Raw genomic sequence first — 13,420 nt, 5'->3', positions numbered from 1 at the left:
TTCTTTTGGTTTTGGTGGGGCGGAGGGGATGGAAGGGCAGTAATTTGCAGAAAAAGATGGGTTTGAGGGGGAAAAAACCGATTGGGTTGGGAGGTGGGATTTGATGTTTGTGGAGGGAAAACTGGGGTTTAGAGGAAGGGGTGTTTGTTTTCATCCGTGGGATTTTTTGGTTGAGGTGAAGGTTTTGAGATGGAAAAGAAAGAGGTTGGAGTGGTTTCAGAAAAGTGAGGGGGGCGGGGTATGGTTTTGGGAATTGTGTGTTTTAGATTTTAATGTGGGGAAGAGGCGGTTTTTGAAATTTCTTTCTGGTTTCGGGTTTTTTTGGGGAAAAATTTACGTGATTTTAGGTTGAGTTGAAGAGAGATTAAGTTAGGTGGTTGGGGGTTTTAAAGGGAAAGGGAAATTTGAAATTTTTGCTGGGGTTGTTGTTTTGTTTGTAAGGAGCTGTGAGAAAGGGAAGTTTTGGAAGGGGAGGTTCCTTCGGGAGAGGGGAGGGGAGGGTTGTTTTCATGTTTGTGCCCAACTGTCTCAAAAGGGGTTTTGTTCAGAGGGACACAGGGGAGACATCTTGAGCTTCTTCTTCCTCCACCCTCGGGCCAGAGATTGATGCCAAATGTTTGACCACTTGCTTTCCTCACAGAGAGAGGGTTGTTGTGTTCAATTACTTTTCAGTCATTTTTCAATTGTGTCTGAGTCTTTACGATCCCATTTGGGGTTTTCTAAGCAGAGATACTGGAATAATAGTTCATTTTCTTCTCTAGTTCATTTTACAGATGAGGAAACTGAGGCAAACAGTAAAACGACTTGCCCGGAGTTAGACAGCTAGACTTTTACTCAAGAATATGAGTGTTCCCAACTCCAGGTCTAGCGTTCTACCCACTATACCACTTAATTGCCCCAATTGCATCCATCTTCTCTCTTAAATCCTCTTAGTCTGGATGAAACTTCTTGAACTCAGAGTCTCAACCCCACATGAGATAGTGTTACTGATGTGGGGAGTGCAAAAAATTTGGCAACAGTAAAAGGTATCAGATGTTCCACCGAGATTTAATTTTTTATATAAAAATAAACAAGCACATCCGTCTGGTTAGCATGGAAACTTGCTTTAATACATTTGTCTTTAATAAATGGCAAAATGACATTCTCTATGACTTATTAAACGTTTGGCTTGTATATTTATATTCCTGAGATTACAAAAAACGTCTTGGGCAACAAGGAGTCAAAAGTGGAAAAAGTTTAAGAAGCTCTGGTCTACGGGATGTTGATTCCAGGTTTAAGCTAATTTCTGATTACAATTCATTAATTGAGGGGAAGCCAGACTCCCAATTGAGGTTTACCTTAACTCTCTTCCTACCTAATACCAGTTTCACAATAAATCTCCATTGTGCTCAGCCAAAAAACCCGTTACCCAGAAGGGTAGCAAAGTGGAAATCAGAGAACACATTCATGGGACTATATACCTGCCAACAGTGAAGGAGCTCTCCTACCCAGAGTGAGGTAACTCGTCTGAACCAAGAGAGAGAGTCCCAGATCTCCCCTGTGAGGACGTTTCCCAAACTCCCTAGTGCAGCAACCTGGGGCTGGACAGCCAAAGGGGTTTTATCTGCTGCACCTTTCAGCTTCTCCCAGAGCCTGAAGAGACTTCCACAGCTCAAAGCCTGAAGGGAAGCAAGAGCTTGCCCTTCGCCGGCTCTCACCACCTCCACCCTGCCCTGGCCCAGGGTACACATCTCCACCCATGGAGAGTCCCGTACCAATGGGCTTTGGGATTATTACATTTCTCATTTGCCTCAGGCCTGCATCATCCAAGCAACTCGTGGCAACTGCAGGAAAAGGGCTGGCAGGCCCCGGTTTCCGTGACCTTTTGCTGGGGAGCCACATCAGGGTATCTCTTCCTTCTGCGAAGAACTTTAACACTCCAGGAAATCTTCCTCTAGAACGTCTGACGTCTGAGTGGTTCAGTTCAGAGACTCTCGCTCCCTTGGAAATTCTCCCACTGGGGATCCCCACCGGTAATCCTTAAGGCGTGAGAAGTCCATTCTCAGAAACTTTAGGGGCTTACCTGCTCTTCAAAAGGAAACAGAAAGAAGACAGAAGGTGGCTCAAACCAGCACTCAGACTGGACAGGGCATCGGGGGATCTTTGTCTTGTATCCCTAGTGCTTAGCACAATGCTCAGACATTTGACTTGTGTGCCTTGGCTGTAAGTCACCATTTTCTGCTCCCAGACTGACAGAAGGAGGAACACTCCCTCCATCCCCTGAATGCGCAGGTCTGGAAATCCAGGCCAGAGAAAGGGCTCCAAGAAAGGGCTGAGCTACTCTGGAATTTACTCTGAAGCTCTTCCAGCAAGAACATGTCTTTTTCACTCTGAGTACCCAGTCTTCTGGGAGGCAATCCTGACCACTGGTAACCAATCAGGGGAGTCCCCATTCCATCTACATCCCTTGAACATTGACTTTATTTTTTAAATTATTATTTATTTTTTGTTATAGTTTTTTATTTACAAGACATATGCATGGGTAATTTTTCAGCATTCACCCTTGCAAAACCTTCTGTTCCAACTTTTCTCTCCTTCCCCACACCCCCTCCCCGAGATGGCACGTAGACCTATACATGTTAAATATGTTAAGGTATATAGAACATTGACTTTAGACAATGATCTGCTCTGTAACTGGGGGAGAAAAGGTCTTTCCTCAGTTTAAAAGACTATGCCGTATGATATAAACTAGATGTAGTGTGATGGGTAGGGAAGGGAAGGAGCAGCTAGGGGATCAGGAAAGAATTCCCATAGGCCCTTGGGCTAAGCCTTGAAGCAAGCAAAGGCAAGGACTGACTCGGACATGAATCCAAGACACAAGCCGGGGTCAGCCAGAGCAAAGACAGACAGATGGGAGATAGAACATTCTGCACAGAGAACTGTAAATAGATCCGTTTTCTGGAAAGTGGAATAAATGAAGGGTAGTCATGGGAAACTGCTCTAGAAATAGAGGCTGAAGCCAGATTGTGTGAAAGTCTTTAAATGGCAAGGAAAGGGATTTGCATTTTGTCCAAGAAGCCATAGGGAGCCTACCAGCTTCTTGAGGAAGGGAAGTCCAGTGCTTTAATACTATCAGTTTCACAGCTATGGGGAGAATGGATTGGAGAAAGTAGAGACTGGAGACTGGGAGGCCAAGTAAGAGGCTATTATCGGGGCAGCAATGCCAGAGCATTGGCCCTGGAGAGAGGAGGACCTGAGTTGAAATCGAGCCCCTAAGACAGGGGTCCTCAAACTACGGCCCGCGGACCAGATGCGGCAGCTGAAGACGATCATCCCCCTCACCCAGGGCTATGAAGTTTCTTTATTTAAAGGCCATCAAAACAAAGTTTTTGTTTTTATTATAGTCTGGCCCTCCAACAGTCTGAGGGACAGTGAACTGGTGCCCTGCTTTAAAAAGTTTGAGGACCCCTGCTCTAAGATGTGACACTATATGACTCTGGTCAAGTCACTTAACCCCATTATTTCCTCCAAAAAAGAGAAATATTTATGGAAATGAAGTTGATAAAGGTGGTGGCAATTCAAGTGAAAAGAAAGGAGGAGAATGATTGAGAATGTGAACATAGAATGGAAAAGATTTGGCAATTGTTTGAATGAGATGAGTAAAGAATCAAAGATGACTTTAAAGTTAATAACATGGATACCGGAGAGTACCCTTTTAGGATCTCTCTTCAGAGATTCTTTCAATTTCTATTTTATTCTCTAGTTCTAGAATATCAGGACAGTTTTCCTTGATAATTTCTTGAAAGATGGTGCCCAAACTCTTTTTTTGATCAAGTAGACTTTCAGGTAATATTTTAAAATGATCTCTCCTGGATCTATTTTCTAGGTCAGTTGTTTTTTCAATGAGATACTTTACATTTTTTTTCTATTTTTTTTTTATTTTTTTAGTTTTATTTTATTGTATCTTAATTTCTCAACTTTACTCATTGGCCTCAATTCTGATTTTTAAGGAATCATTTTCTTCATTGAGCTTCTGTACTTCTTTCCCATTTGACCAATTTTGCTTTTTGTTTCCTTTTGCACCCCAAATTCTCTCTTTATTCTTTTCCTAATCTCTTTTTAACTTTTTCATAGCACAAGACCAATTCTTAATTTACTTGTAGAAGCTTTGACTTTGTTATCTTCTGAATGTGTGTTTTGATTTTCCTCGTCACCATAGTAACCACAGACACTTTCTATGATCAGAAACTTTTTCTGTTTTCTGCTTATTTTCCTAGCCTATTACTTGGCTTTGTTAAAGTAGGGATCTGTTTCCAAGGTGGAGGATGCCCTGTCCTAAGCTACTGCTGTTTTCAGAGATCCTTCTAGGGACCTGAGCATAAGCCTTCTTTTCTGCCCTGGAATTGTTAGGAGGGTCCCTATCCCACTGTAGCTGTCATATCTAGGGTGCTAAAGCTCCCCAGACCTTCCTCATTGCTAATAAAGAGACCTCCTGTGAGCTGGGGCCTCCAGAACTCCCCCTTGCCACCACTGCCTATGCCCACTCTTGGTTTGCTGGTTTCCCAAGGCCCTGTCATCCTACTGACACACCTTTTCTGCTGATCTTGCGAGCCATCTTTGTCTCTAGGCTAAGAGGTCTAGAAACCACTAGTGCTATTGCTGATTCTGAAGTCCTGCCTTGCTGGGGCTGGGGCTAGGGCTAGGGCTGGGACTGGAGCCCAGGCTGTACTAGCATGGTCTGCACTGAGATTAAGTGCTAGACTCCCACCCTGTTACCATAGACCTTTTCTGCTGACCTTCCAAGACTTTGTTGGTGTCTCTGGGCTGAGAGATCTAGAAGCCAGTACTATTGCTGATTCTGAGATCTAGGGACCTGCTTTACTGACATGGGGCCGGGCTGTGCTGGTCTGCACTGGAGTATCTTTGATAGAAGAGGCTTTTTGCCTTTATTAAGTGCCTACTATGTACCAGGCACTGTGCTAAGTGCTTTACAAATAAGAGCTCAACAATAGCCTTGGGAAGTAGATGTTATTATCTCCATTTTACAAATGAGGAAACTGAGACAGGTTAAATGACTTGCCCCAAATCACAAAGTGAGTGAGTGTTTGAAACTAGTTTTAATTCAGGTCTTCCTGACTCCAGACTCAAAGCTCTATGGGCTGTAATACCTAGTTGCCAAAAAGATGGCTCAGTGGAAGGGAGAGAAAAATGAGTCCATTCTGAATGTGTTTGAGATACCTATAGGACATCCAGGTAGGGATATCCACTAGACAGACAGAGATATCAGATGGAGCCCCAGTGAACTAGGCAAATATCTTAATAACTTTCTCCATAATGGACTGATATGAGAACAAGAGCCATTCCCCAATAGATAAATGCGCAAAGGAAAAAACCCAACCCTTAAACAATTGAAAGCAAACTATCAATAATTACATGCAAAATGCTCCCAACCACTAAGAAAAGGACAAACTAGAATCATTGTTTTCATTTCCTAATCATTAGATCAGCACAGATGACCAAAAAGGAGAATGACAGCTGTTGGAGGGGCTGGGGGAGACAGACACTCCACGGCATTGCTGGAAGAGGTGGGGACCAGTCCTGTCGTCCTGGAAAGTAATTTGGAATTATCTGTCAAAAATCAGAAAACCATGGGCCCCTTAAGCCCAATAACACCATTAGGAGGCCCCTCCCTATGGGGATCAAAGAATGAGGGGAAGGACCTACGCAACAAAGATAATAATAGCTGGACTTTTCAGTGGTAGCAAATGCCCAAAGGACCAGAACAAATCATGGCATACAAAGGGAAGAGAATATTATCGCACCAGGAGAAACCAGCTAAGGCTCATAGGAACTGATGCAGAACAAAGGGAGCCAAGCCAGAGGCCCAATTTAGCCTTCTAATGCCATTGGCTATTGTTTAAATTGAGCCTCTGCTTTAAGCCTAGGGTCACACAGCTAGTAAGTGTCTGAGGCTGGATTTGAACTCAAAGTCCTCTTGTCTTCAGGGCTGGTATGCTATCCACTGAGCCACCAAGCTACCCCTGGTCTCTTCCATCTTAAGTTCAATGATTCTGAGACTGAAGGGGATGAGATCAAGAATAAAAATAGAAGGTTGCAAGAAAAAGACTACCTCTTAAGGATAATAATAATAATAATAGCTAACATTTATATATCACTTATTATGTGCACTGTGCACTTCACAATTATTAGCTCATTCGATCCTTACAACATTGAGAGGTCAGTGCTATTATGACCCCTATTTTACAATTGAGGAAGTGACTTTCCCAAGATCACCTAACAAATATGTATCTAAAGCTGGATTTGAACTCAAATCTCCTGCCTGTAGGTTCAGGGCTCTGCGCATTGTGGTGCCCATTCACTGCAGAGCAATGAACTTGAAGAAGTGGAACTAGGAGGCCAAGGTGTTTAGGAAGACAGATAATGAAAAAAGGGCTCATTTCTCTCTTGTATTAATAAGTAATTATTGAATTAGTATCAAGCTTTTTTCCTTTTCTATTTCCTCGTTCAGAAGTCAGCCCTTAGAGCTTATTTAGTCTTTGAAGTACAGGGCTGAATCTGAGAGAGAAAACTCAGAACTGTTCAAAAGGTAAAGAAATTTTAGTTTAGTTGAACTGAAGGGTTCAGGTGCATTATGTTACTCAGGTCTGGGAAAATGTGGGTTCTTCTTTTGTCAGGCGAGTGAGATGAGTCTCTTTGACTAAAACTGGGGGATCGAAGTCACATCCACCCTCCTCATAGTCCTACCTCTTATTATAGAGTATATAATTAGAGAGAGAGAGAGAGAGAGTATAAGAATAATTATTCTTATTATAGAATATATTTTCTCTTATTATTAATCAATCCAAGTCAGTTGCCACTCTCAGGAACATGCCCTCTTCCAAGGGCATAGAATTGTTGGGTAGAATCCATGAAGGGTTTTTAGAATTTGATCACTAACCCCTTTTGTTAATTATATGCCAGCATGACTAATAAAACAACTAATTACCCAGAAACTATGTCTCTTGAATGTTTTATATGCCACAATAAACACATATGTTGAAGTCCCCAAATATGAAGTCACATTTTGGATTAGAAATGAAGGCGCTGGACTCATTGAGAAAGAAGAGAGAATAGCCCAGCGTGCCTGGATGGGAAAACAAAGCTAGATGGAATGAGCCTTGAAGGAGAACTTACTGAGTCACGGTAATGGAGGGAAGAGCGTGGAACTGAAAAACAAAACAAAGCAAAAACAAAAGCTGAGGAGTATGTCTAATCCTCCTGCTGACTCATGGAGTGGGCCACAAGAGAAGGCTACCTGGGTGACCTTCAGAAAAATCTCTGGGCCTCAGTTTCCTAACCCACATAATGGTTTAACGGGGATCCGTATCGTCAATGTTCATCCATCCATATGCCATGTGGTTATTCTAAATTCCACCCTGACCCTTTTCCGATTCTCTCTCTGAGAATGGTAACCAAGCCAATACCTCCATTCCCTGGAAGGTTGAGCCATTTTCCAGTGACTCTCCTCACTATTCTCTCTGAATCCCCCATCTAAATCCCTCATCCCTCGCCACTCCTCTACCCCAGGTGTCATCTTCTGCTCTTAGATGGCTCATTCTCCCAGAGCAAGGGTTCTCGAGGGCCTCTGTGGGGTTTGTCTCTTCTCCGATGCCATCGCCTTAAATCTCCCATTTCTGATGTAGGTCCTGCCCACCCCACCTTAGTGATTAGTGCCCCCATTCCATTTAGCCGGCTGACATCATCATCTAGCTTTTCCAAATGAACACTGACTTACAAGACCAAGTCAGAACAGAAGTCCAGACATTTCCCAGCTCACCTTCTCCCTTATACTCTCTCAGTCCCTGGCTAGAAGAGGCTCAGACGTGGCAGAGTTTCTCCCTAATGTTCCCATTCAAATGTGGCCCATCCCCTCTTACAAACAGGGCAGGGACTGATCTGACTGCAGTCCTCGGGACATGGTTCAGTATTAGTAAATGCTCACTAACTCCCTTCCTTAATGGCTCTCACTTTTCTCGTGAGTGGGGCCGGCTTCTCCTCAGGGCCCCAGCTCAGCTATTGATGTAATTCCTCTCAAGTCTCTGGCTCCGAAGTGGATTCTATTAGCGAGAGCCCTGCTGTCTAGCCCTTGATGGGATGGAGCTCCGAGAGGAGGTTGAGTCACCTTCCCCCATCAGCAGCTGGGCAACCCCCACACCCGAGCTGTACACAAGCAGCCTACCGGAAAACAGTTTGAATGCCAGCTTGGGGAAAAGATACAATCTTCTAAGAGCAAGCCTTCCCCATTTCTGATGATTCTGCCCTGCCCTTCCCCTGCAGCCGAGATGCCCTGCAGTACCCCTAAGGACTTCCTGCTCCCTTTGTTCTTGGCATCCAGAGGCTGACACGGGGGGGCACAGAGCCTTCTGCTTCTCTCTTCAGCCTGACTCGACCTCCCCTTCCCCTGCTCTTCCTCTGCCCAGACCTTCTGGAGGATTCCTTGGAGCTCTCCTTCCAATGGCTTCTTGTTAATAACCTTCCTTTCTTCCAGTCTAACTGCAGTATACAATGTAGAGGGCAGAAAAAACAGCCCTTTCCCTTAAGAAATTTACATTCCCTCTGAGGAGAGGGAAAGAAAACATATAAACAAAGTCTATATATATATATATATATATATATATATATATATTCATATATATATATATATATATATCTGATAATTTACTACCTTTGTATAATAAATAATTAGAGAGCTGGATGTGGAATAAAAAAGGTGTGGGTTTGAACTCTGCTTCAGATACTTACTAATCTGTGAGCTCCTATGAACAAGTTACTGAAGCTCTGTGAGCCTCAGTTTTACCATCTATGTAATGGGGAGGGGAGAGGAATAAGAAGCTCCCTCTCCCATCTTCATCGGCTTCGCCTGGAACGCTTTCATTGGGCCATGTGTTCTGGTTCATTGCTGAGGATCATGATATGCCCCTGTGGGGTTTGATGGAACATGGGCTGTATCAGAGAAAATTGGCCATTGAACCAGGAAAAGCCACCCACACAGTGAGCGATTTCCCCTTCCGCGGTGCCCTCCTTCCTTCTAGCCTCCAGCATGAAAAGGATGTAATTCTCTCTCTAGGACTTCCAGTCAAGGATAGGGATTGGGGTCCAGGGGAGCTCAAGCCCGTTCTTTGGGACTTTGCTTCTTTTGCTTTGTGTTTCTTTCCCTGAACATAGGTAACCAAAGAGTGATCGTGAGATAGACATTTCAGGATTAGGCAGCTGTGAGTTCCTTGCTTCCTCAGATGGTACAGGCTGAATTTTAGGAGAAGCCCCTTACTAGTCTGGTGCTTCTTGGAGACGACCACAGATAGGAAGAGAAGGCCAGTCCCTGCTTGGCTTGTCAGAGGGCATTTACCTTGAAAGAGCTGTTGAGATGGTGTAGAACAAGAGGAATGCACATTGAACCATCCTAGAAAGTATTTCATGTGTTGATACTCTTAGGTATCCACCTCTGGAAGAGTTCTCGGAGCTCTAACTAATGCTTCTTCAGTCTGTCACTGTATGCATATATATATATATATATATATATATATATATATATATACATATATATATAGAGAGAGAGAGAGACAGAGACAGAGAGAGACAGAGAGACACAGAGAGAGACAGAGAGATGCAAAGAGACAGAGAGAGACACACACACAGACACAGAGAGAGAGGAAATTTGAGATAAAGGGGTTAACCCCCTCTTTAGGGGTAGGCTTCTCCCACTCACTCAAGACTGAACCAGGTCCACATATTTGGGTCCAGAACAAGGGTTTCCCTTGGAGGAAGAGGGTAGCATTCCAACCCCTTTGAGTGCCAAAGCTGTTCTATATTGTTACATCTATAAAATGGGAATAATAACAGTATCTCCTTCACAGAGTTCTGGTAAGGGTCAGATGAGATCATACTTGTAAAATGCTTGGGGAGCCTTCAAGTGCGATCTCAGTGCTAGCTATTACATCCTTCCCCTCCTCCCCCCAGGCTCCTCAGGGCTAGAACTGGAATGACCCCAGTCCTTGCTTCTAGCCCTGGCTTACCAGGCCAACAGCATCCAACATCCTCTCCTTTCAAATTCACGGCCCCCAAAGGAGCCACCTTCCTCTGACCTTTCCCGGTGACTGACCACAGGCTTCCCTGACACGCGGTGACTAAGATTTTTGCGTTGGAGCTCCCAGACCACAGGGACCACTTTGGCAGCCCCTTTGTGTTACGCAGGACAGCTCCAGATCAGCCCCATGAGAACTGGATAAAGGAACTTGAAATATTTAACCATGGGCCTTATATGTATAGGTATTGAATGAGTGTTTGTTGAAGATGTGGAAAATACAATCAGGAAGGGGCTCTGCAAAGGGGCCATGACTCTTTGGGGGTCTGGGACAAGCCCCGTAGCCCTACCCTGAAGTGGGGTCCCCCTGGACACTACTCGGCATAGCTGGAGACAAACAGGGTGGGGAGCGGTCAGCTGGACTTGGGGGGAGTGGAAGGGAGTGAGACAAGGCAGGAAAGGAAGCTTTGGATTTTAACTAGCAATTCTTGCCAACTCCCAGCTAAGCCCAGTTTTTTTCTGAGCTACAGAACTGTGCGTTCCCTAGGGCAAAGCCCCACCCTAGTTAGTGATGTCCTGGAAAGGCTGGCTGATGGAAGAAGCTCAGACTGGTTCTTCTTGGCCCCAGAGGGCAGGGCTAAGAACCCAGAAGAAAAGCTGCAGTTTTTTTCAGCCAGATGTCAGGACAAATTCCCCCAAATTTGATCTGTCCCAGAATGCAGTGGGTGATTTCTAGAGGCAATGAATGAGGGTCTTCTGGTGAAGGCAGGATGACTTTTGTTATAGAATTGTGTCTTTCCTTATTTTTAGGTACAGGTTGGATTGGATGGATTCTGAGGTCAATTCAACTCAACAAACAATTCTCTTAACTTCTAGGCCTCCGTTTCTTCATCTGTAAAATGGGAATAATGATAGCACCTCCCTTCCAGGGCTGTTGTGAGGCTCCAAAAAAAATTATAATTATAAAGCTCTTAGCAGAATACTTGGCACATGATAAGCACTGTATAAATGTCAGTTATTATCATTGATGCTGTAGTTATTACTTGTTCAAGAATTGAGGATTCAGAGACAAAATCCAAACAGTTCTTTCCCTCATTGAGATGTGTATTCAATTGGATTCAATTTAGAAAATATTCATATGTGGGGAAGAAAAGAAACAATCATTAATTAAGCACCTACTATTGCTAGGTACCAGGGAGTAAAAAGAAGAGGAGAGGAGAAGAGAGGAGGTGGAGGGAGAGAAAGGAAGAGAGAGAAGGAGGAAGGAGAGAAGGAAAAGGAGGAGGTAGAGGAAGAGGAGGAGGAAGAAAAGACGAGCACTGCCACCAGGTAGGGCTAAAGAAAGAAAATGTCCCAGGCATAGACTGTCAACCATTTTTGCAAAGCCACAAGGCAAGAGATGGAGAGTGCCCCATGAGAAACAGTTATCTGGGCAGTTGGGTTGGAAGCTTTTGGAGAAGAATATAAAATCAGTGAGAAAGATAGGTGGGAACCAGATTACAATGGGTTTAAAATGTTACACTGAGGATTATGTATTTTTAATGAATTGAAGCAATTGGGAGCCACTGAAGATTTTTGAGTGCCTAAAAATGAGGGAGAAAACAGAACAATATATTTACTTTTGATTTAGCAATCGCGTGAGGATAGAGTAGAGAAGTGGATGGTACAGTCAGAGACCAACTGTGAGACAATTCAATGAGACAATTCAATTCAATTCAGTTCCCATTCAACAGACTTATTAAATGATCCCTGTATATCAGGCATCGTGCTAAGTTTTAGGATATTTTTTTAAATGAAATTAAAATCAAGTACTTGCAGGTTTGAAGATCGGTGGCAAAGGCTTGTCCCAGCAAACTTCCCTCCCTGCACATGCAATCCCATCGAATCCTGTCTTCCTTACCAGACTGCCCCCTCTTATCACCCCACTCTTTGACTTAATTTCAACAGCTCCATCTCTACTGGGGTTCCTTCCTAGCTGCCTATAAACATACCCATTTCTTCCTCATCCTCAAAACTCTCACTTGATCCATTCATCTATGTTGTGCCATAGTCTCCTTGATCTACCTCAGCGGCTCTGCCCCAGAACTCCAGGTATAATCATTCCCTCTTAAATATTTGATGAGATAAAGGTCTTGTATCTTTTCAAGATAAAGGTCTGTTATTAGAATATCAGTAACCTCTCCAGAACCTCCCTCCATTATATTATTCTAAGCACTTCCCCAATTAGAGTATCCCCATCCAGGTACCTCCTCCCATTATGTCATTGATCTTGTGATTCTATAAAAAGGCTTCCTGTAACGACACTTGGGGGGGGGGGGGGGATACTTTGAGACAATAATCCTACCCAGTTAATTGATTTACTCTCCAATAAATTAATAACTAAATTGTTCTCCAATCTCTATTCTGCCTCAGTTTCTTTGGCATGACAATTAGATATTAGCCCTTATCTCTCCTCCCTTGAAGAAAGTCATCTACACCAGAAGCCTCTTTTCATTGCTTTCTTATTTGCAATCTTCCTTCAGATCTCATTCAACTAATGCTGCCCTCTCCAAATCAATGATCTATTAATTGCCGAACCAAATGAATGGGCTTTTTCTCAGTCCTCATCCTTCTGGACTTCTATTCAGCCTTTGACATTAACAGTCACCCTCTTCTCCCTCATACTCTCTTCTCTCTCCATTCTTGGGACATTCTGCTTACCTTCTTTATAGTCATTTTTGTTGGATCTTTATCCAAGTTGCTATTGAAGTTGAGTGTCCTTCAGAGTTTTTCCTGAGCTCTCGTCTCTTCTCTCTCCGTCTCTATTCTTTCCTTAGGTAATTTAATCAGTTCCCCTGGATTCAATTATCACCTCTGTGTTGAAGATTCTTGGATTTACTTTGATCTCAGTCTCATATCTTCACCTGCCTCTTGGGCATCTCAAACCTGAACATCCTATTGACTTCCTAAACTTAACAATTCCCAAACTGAATTGTTATCTTTCCCCCTAAACTCTTCCCATTCCTATCTTCTCTATTTCTTGTCAGAACCCTATCCTCTTCCCAGTCCTTCAGGCTCAGAGTCCAGGAATGAACATGGACTCCTCACTTTCTTACTTGCCAAGCCCCTCATATCCAGTATGGTACCAAGGCCTGTCAGTTTCACCTCTGCAGCATCTCCTGTCCATTTTGTTCTTGTAGTGTCCCTCATTGATTTCATCTCTGCAACACCTCTTGTCCATTTCACTATTGCAACATCCATCATTGATTTCACTTCCATAACATCCTTTGTGCATTTCACTTTTGCAGCTTCCCTCATTGATTTCACCTCTGCAGCACCTCTTGTCCATTTCACTTTTGCAGCTTCCCTCATTGATTTCAC

Source organism: Sarcophilus harrisii, chromosome 1 (genome assembly GCF_902635505.1).
Source record: "Sarcophilus harrisii chromosome 1, mSarHar1.11, whole genome shotgun sequence".
NCBI lineage: Eukaryota > Metazoa > Chordata > Mammalia > Dasyuromorphia > Dasyuridae > Sarcophilus > Sarcophilus harrisii.
Note: the sequence above shows the minus strand (reverse complement) of the source record.